Here is a 7,752-nt window from a genome sequence, read left to right as displayed (position 1 = left end):
CACCATCTGCCTGGCGGAGGCATGCATCAGCTCCTGGACCCCCCTTTCGACCTAACAATTATTATAGATATTTTTATTGATTTCAGAGAGGAAGGAAGAGGGAGAAGCATCAATGATGAGAGAGAATCATTGACCGGCTGCCTCCTGCACATCCCCCACTGGGGATTGAGCCTGAAACCTGGTCATGTGCCCTGACTGGGAATCAAACCATGACCTGGTTCATAGCTCCTCACTCAACCACTGCACCATGCTGGTAGGGCTGAGGCCTCTCACCACGAATCAGCCTTCTTCCACTCATGAAGCTAGTCCTAGGGATGCATATGCTTCATTTAGGATTAATATTTATGACAATACCTTTCCTTGCCCCCTGAGCATCCAACACTGAATAGCAGCCAGAACCTGAAACCCCCTGGTGCTTGAAACCTGGGTTAAATGGTTCCAGCTCATGGAAGACCCCTCCCTCAACCTCTCAAAATTGGGCCTTTTCATTGTGAGATAGTTTAACATTCACTTTGTTTTTCTCTTGTCCTTGAGCCTCACCTTGATTTGCCCTAGCAGGCTAAAGAGCTTAGCAACTCAGCCAGTGAGAGGGAGTCCTGATGATCCAGTGGGAAGGATGGAAGAAGGGGCAGGAAGGTTACAGTGACAGAAGAGACTTTTATTGGCTACCCTTAGTGCTCAGGGATGTTTTCATGGGCCTCACCTAGAGTTATACTTGGATCAAATGAAAAGATGGGATCATTAACTCATCCCTGGAATGCTGTCTAGCAACACTGGTGACATAATTGCTATAGTCTGATTCCTCTGGGCTGACTGCTCACAAGGGATCCCAGCTGTTGTTGGGAGATCCTAGCATTTTGCAAGTTTCTCCAGTCCTCCTGTTGCTTCTGTTTTCATGATGGTTGTAACTCCCTTTTCCCATTTTCCTTCGTAGTGTCTCTAATCTCAGGTTAGTTTTTGGATTGAAACGTCTTCCCATCAGTTCATAGGTGGCCCCATGAACACTGGAACAGCTATGGCATTCAGTTTTTTAAACTTCTGCTCCATTCAGACTATTTCTACCATACCTGCCATATTCAATCTTACTTCCTCACGTTTGCCCTCACTACGGCCCTCACCTAGAGTGCTCTTCCCTTATTAATCTTAAGTCATTCTTCCTTACACAGTTCTCAAGAACCCATTTCAATTTAATTAAACTCTTATCAAAGTCCTAGTATTTATTACATGGTAGGCATTGTGTTAGATTGTGGGGACATAAAGGTTAATGAAATGAGAATGTGGCTCCTGACCTCATGGAGCTCACATTCTTGGAGGGAAGGAAGGCAAGAAAACTCATTGACTATAATGTGATCAGAGATATCACTTAATGGCAAGGGAAATACACGTGTCTGGAAGAGGTTAGGGCAACTTATGTATTTTCTACAGAACTATTATGCCCTGGCTGGGTAGCTCAGTTGGTTAGAGCATCATTCAGATATGCCAAGGTTGTGGGTTCCATCCCCAGTCAGGGCACATCCAAGAATCAACCAATAAATGTATAAATAAGTGTAATGACAAATCGATGTTTCTCTCTAATAAAAATAAATAAATAAAAAAGTTTTTAACTGTTTTGAACCACTCAAGCCCAGATTTATGTATGTTTTCTGGGAATTCTTATGCTTGGAGTCACTTAGCTTAGTTCTTGTTATTCTTGTGTCACAAACAGATATAAGCCCCTTGAATTTAAGAACCATGTTCTTTTGTATCCCACCCATGGCACATAACATATTATTGAACATAATATTCACTAATACATACTTATTTGGCTTAATTGTTGGTTGCTTGATTTAGGATACAATGGAGTTGGAGAAAGAGTTTCGGTTGGGGAATTAGGCGGCAGGAAGCCAATATGGGTGCAAGATTAATGAACAGATTACAACTGAGGGTATTTGGGTCTCAATCCTTTTCAGGGGACTATATAGAATTTTCCCCAGAGGTGTCTTATCCAAGGAAGTTGAGGTAGTTATTCACAAATTTCCATCCATCATTAGATGGTGGGCTGCTGAGTTGTTAATGCCCTGCCCATGCGTGGACCAAGCTCAAAGCCTAAGTCCGAGTCACAGGTGCTTAAAGTAGAAAGAGATCCTGAGAGTAAGAAAACAGTGAGGACCAAGGTAATATCCATGGGGCACTGGCAGCATCTGTTGTAATCTCTCTCTATATATATAAGGCTAACATGCAAAGTGTCCCCTTGGGAGTTCAACCGGGAGACCGGGAATTCGATCGCTCACTATGGCATGCGCTGACCCCCAGGGGAAGGCGCGGAACGAAGGAAGGCCCCGATCTGCCCTGATAGATGGCCAGGCCTAGGGACTCTACCTGTGCATAAATTTTGTGCACCAGGCCTCTAGTATACTAATAATATACAAAGGTGTCAATTGAGTCATTGTATATAATAATTAAACACTATACACAACCTACATATATTTTAGAGGGGATTGGCTAAGGATGCCTAACCAACCTTATGACAAAGATATAATTTCTGTTAAGCTTTTTCAAAGACTAAAACCAGGAGTCCTTAACCTAGTCTGGAGGGTGAGAGAAGGCCTCTTTTGGAAAGTGATGGTAGCCATGTATGTTGGGAGGGAAGCTAAGAGGAACAATCCAAGCAGAGGGAGTAGCACTGCAAAGCCCTGAGAAAGGAGGAGGCTTGGAGCTGGGCTTATGTGGCTGGAATATAGAGAATCAGGACAGACTGGCTTCCTGAGGTTCATGGTAGGCAAGGACCAGAGTAAGTGGGATTAGGATTTAGGGAATTGATCCTGGGGACAATGGGAAGCCATGAAAAGGCTTAAATTTTGCAGCAGATGTTTAGAATGATGGCTCTGGTTGCAGAATATGGAGGGTAGAAACCTACACTACACTGCTTGGCCTCTGAGTTCTTTGGTGAAGTGAAGGGTGTCAAGCTGCCAAGAACATATTCCAAAGCTGATTATTGTTGTATTTAAACAAAAGAATGATATACTTAAATGCATAGCCCATGCACATGGGCAATAGGGTAGAGAAGACCTGGGGGTTGAGTAGGGACTGGGAGGAGCGGGGAAATGGGAGATATCTGTAATACTATCAACAATAAAAATATATTTAAAACAAAGATATTGTGGAAATCATTATTGGGAAAAAATTGTATACTCATTTAAATAATCAGATCTACTTTTAAAACATTTTTTAAAAATATATTTTATTGATTTTTTACAGAGAGGAAGGGAGAGGGATAGAGAGTTAGAAACATCGATGAGAGAGAAACATCGATCAGCTGCCTCTTGCAAACTCCCCACTGGGGATGTGCCCGCAACCAAGGTACATGCCCTTGACTGGAATCGAACCTGGGACCCTTCAGTCCGCAGGCCGATGCTCTATCCACTGAGCCAAACCGGTTAGGGCAACATTTTTATTGAATTTATTGGGGTGACATTGATTAATATAATTATATAGGTTTTAAGTGTACAATTCTATAATACATCATCTGTATATTGTTTTGTGTATTCACCACCCAAAGTGCCCCCTTTACCCTCTTCTATCTTCCATACCCCCTTTTCCTCTGGTAATCAACATGCTGTTGTCAGTGTTTGAATTTTTGTTGTTATTGTTTTGCTTAATTCCTTCACCTTTTTCATGAAGTTCCCTAATCCCCCTCCCCTCTGACAGCTGTCAGCCTCTTATCTTTATCTATGCTATCATAGGGTCTCAGCTAACCCAGTATTTGCCTCTTTGAGCTCGTAAGACCGCAACAGTGGTCAAGTAAGGTGAAATTGAAATCAGAAGGCCTGGATCAGTCAACAAATATTCATTGAGTATCTACTCTGTGTCAATTTTAAAGCCTCCTTTAGAGGTAACACTGGACTGGCTTTTTCTTGTCTTAGCTATCTTTCTAAGCCACAGACTTTAAAAACAAATGCTTTGTTTTCAGTTTGCCACAGAAACATTCCTGGGACTGTGACTACCTTGACCTATGCAGGGTGACGCAGCTGCCCGGGGACATGGTGCTTAAAAAAAAAAATGCTTTGAATTATATAGCTTTAGGACTGCTCATGGAAGGATGTACGTGATACCCTAAGTTTAAAAAACAAGTAATAACTATAATGACCCCATTTTTTGTAAAGATCAAAAAAATAAAATGCTATACACTTTGTGTTTGGGTGTGTGTGTTCATTGAAAAAGACATGGAAGGATTACACATTAAACTATGAACAGTGGTTACCTTGTGACTAAAGACAGAGGGAATGGTCATTTTTTATTTTTATACTTGTATTTGAATTCTTCAGTTTAAGCATGTATTATTTTTGTAATTAAAAGATGAGTAAACAATAATGTTAAATGCATAACATTGTTCATGTTTATAGCAACAATATATGCATTATATACAATGTATAAGTATTATATATACATATACTATATATGGTATGATATTGTACGGGGTGAGGCAAAAGTAGGCTTACAGTTGTTCCTATGGAAAATAATACAATAATTAATAAATAACAATACAAGAATAAACTGTTTTACATACTCACAACTGTAAACCTACTTTTGCTCCACCCTGTATATACATTTACTATATATATGGTGTAAATGTTATTCTTGAATGTTATTTACATACACTGGATTCACATGTTTAAGGGGAAATCCACTTGCTGGCAGTGCTAGTTAATGATCTGTTTTATGTTTTCAAAGGGATTGCTTTTTTAAAAAAACAATAGCTGAGGTTTTTACTTATTTATGCTTTATCATTAGGGTCTGCTTTATATATTTTTAAATAACTTTTTATTTTTCAATTACAGTTGATGTACAATATTATATTTGTTTCAGGTGTACAACCCAGTGATTAGACAATTATATAACTTATCAAAGGGATTGCTTTAAAAACTTTTTTTTAAAATCCTCACCCGAGGATATTTTTTTATTGACTTTTTAAAAAATATATATTTTATTGATTTTTCACAGAGGGGAAGGGAGAGGGACAGAGAGTCAGAAACATCGATGAGAGAGAAACACCGATTAACTGCCTCCTGCACACCCCCTACTGGGGATGCGCCTGCAACCAAGGTACATGCCCCTGACTGGAATCGAACCTGGGACCCTTCAGTCCCCAGGCCGACGCTCTATCCACTGAGCCAAACCGATCAGGGCTTTATTGACTTTGAGAGAGAGAGAGAGAGAGAAAGAGAGAGAGAGAGAGAGAGAGAGAGAGAGAGAGAGAGAGAGAGAGAGAGAGAAACATTAAAGTACTTGCCCTGACTGGGGATTGAACCGGAAAACTTTTGGTGTTTGGGAAGATGCTCCAAACAACTGAGTCACTTGGCCAGGGTCAAAGGGATTGCTTTCTAATTCTTTTTTTTTTTTTAAAAAATATACTTTATTGATTTTTTACAGAGAGGAAGGGAGAGGGATAGAGAGTTAGAAACATCGATGAGAGAGAAACATCAATCAACTGCCTCCTGCACACTCCCTACTGGGGATGTGCCTGCAACCAAGGTACATGCCCTTGACTGGAATCGAACCTGGGACCCTTGAGTCCGCAGGCTGGCGCTCTATCCATTGAGCCAAACCGGTTAGGGCGCTTTCTAATTCTTGTTTCCTTATTTCCTTTTGTAATTTCTGTTTAGTATACACATTTCAGTTTTTCTAATGACATAAAAAATTTACATCAGGAGGGTAATTGATTGCCTAGAACAGAGCTTTTTAATTTTAAAACATTTTTTTTAGGAGAAATTAACTTCTCTTGCACTCTGTGAACCAAGGGAGAATACCATTTCCTTAAAAAAAAAAAAAAAAGGTTAAGTTTCATATCCTTCAGAAACACAATAGTCAATGGGTTTCGTTTTTTAAAATAGTTCTGGAATACCCACTGTTTCCTAGTCAGATGTAGCACTTTTTCATATGACTCTATGAGATTATAATTATAATTGGGCTTTAAATTTCATGAAGGCTGGGTTAAGGGCCTATCAGGTTCACCACTGCAAATAACACAGAGATGGGAAGATACCTGGGGCTTAATGTTGGTGCAAAGAGGCCATTAGGTGCATATTCTGAAGAAAGAACTAGCACCAAAACTATCATGGGAGAAGTTTCAGGCATTTATTTATATATTTAAAAATACTGATTATGTAGTTTGGTATCTGTCCTGAGGATATAAAGAAAAATAGTCTTGCCCTAGCCCATTTGGCTCAGTGGATAGAGCGTTGGCCTGTGGAATGAAGGGGCCGGGGTTCGATTTCCGTCAAGGGCGCATGCCTGGGTTGCAGGCTCGGACTGACGTGCAGGACGCGGCTAATCAGTAATTCCCTCTCATCATTAATGTTTCTCTCTCTCTCTTCCTCTCTGAAATCAATAAAAATATATTAGAAAAAGAAAAATAGTCTTGTTATAGTATTGCACATGATTTGAGTAAGATTGCTACTTCACTCGAGTTTTCTGTGTCCTTTGTGGGTGCATAGATTTGTTGCTTTATGTGATGTTAAGCATATATTGTTTACTCTGTGTAGCCTGGGAGTGTTACAAATAGAAGCGAAATTAGAGCTTCGAAAACTTTAAAAATTTTTGAAGCACACTTGGTTGTTAAAAGGAATATTAAAAATGACAGGCAGATATGTCCTATACCTCAAAGTTTAGTAATTAAATTCACCTTTAAAATTACAAAGAAAACTGTTAGAGGACTATCTTAGCCCAGACATTTATCTCCCTTTAGAAAACAGGAACTCAGACAATTCCTAAATTTTAACGGTCTATTAAATCCGAATACCACATTAACAATGGTATGAAATTATTGAGATCAATAATTAGTTTTCGACAATGTTTCGTAGCTTCACATGAGAAAAGACAAGCTCTCCACCCCCTTTTACTTCTCATTCGTATGCAGTATCACATTAAGAATGAAAAATATGTCAAAACAATCTTTATGTGTAGTTTATTATATATCAATTATACTTCGATAAAGCTTCTAAAAAACACAAAACAAACAAAAAAGAAATAAAAATTCTACTTTATAGGGGACAAATAAAGGAATTGCTTCATTTATTTCTTCAGAGCGGTTACTTCTGGACAACAACAAAGTATCTCCACAGAGCCTGGTAACCTAAGGAAGCAAATTTTATCTACTTGGTCCTTTTTTTTTTTTTTTTAGCCTACATGTTTATTTCTATCTTTACGCGGTGGAAAAACAAAACAAAACACCGTTTTAGTAGATTGTATTATGCTGCAGTTGCACGGCAGAATTAGTTGAAGAGTATCATTTCCAGCCTCCAAATAGGATTTTAGAAGCTTGGGAAAGAGCCTTAGAGAGCCTTAGAGTTGAAATATACACATTTTCCCGACGTGCCCCAAACAGCGTATTCTTAGGCTGTTTCGACCAGAGGGGGCTCCTCAAAGATCTCTTCCAAATCCACACACACACACACACACACACCCTCTCAATAAAGACCTTTTCCTGGGGATTCAACTCAAGACAGCCAGCCTAGGTGTTGTTTTTTATTTATTATTATTATTTTTTACCTAGGTGTTTTTGTTGGCGGATGTGGGCAGCAGCATGCTGAAGTCGCCTCGAGCGACTCTCCCGAGGTTAAGGGTAAAGTCGGAGTCCCCCCCACCTTCCCCCCGCCCCCCACAACCCCGCTCAGTGCGGGGAGACAGCGGCCGCAGCAGCTGGCCCCGCCCAGGCTCTGGGGAGCACCTGAGCCTCGAGCGGCGAAGGGGATGGGGAGGGCAGGGAGTCTCCGC

The 7,752-nt window shown here is 40.1% G+C and overlaps 1 non-coding gene across 1 annotated transcript; it reads left to right on the top strand.

Annotated features, from left to right (window-relative positions):
- The first annotated feature begins 3,917 nt into the window (after positions 1–3,917).
- LOC111827871 lies at positions 3,918–4,025 on the top strand. Its single transcript, XR_002831624.1, has one exon. It is a non-coding gene; the product is annotated as a small nucleolar RNA SNORA77 (small nucleolar RNA).
- Positions 4,026–7,752: the final 3,727 nt, after the last annotated feature.

This window comes from Myotis lucifugus, unplaced genomic scaffold (genome assembly GCF_000147115.1).
Source record: "Myotis lucifugus unplaced genomic scaffold, Myoluc2.0 scaffold_236, whole genome shotgun sequence".
Classification (NCBI taxonomy): Eukaryota; Metazoa; Chordata; class Mammalia; order Chiroptera; family Vespertilionidae; genus Myotis; species Myotis lucifugus.
Note: the sequence above shows the minus strand (reverse complement) of the source record. Positions and strands in the feature narration are given on the sequence as shown.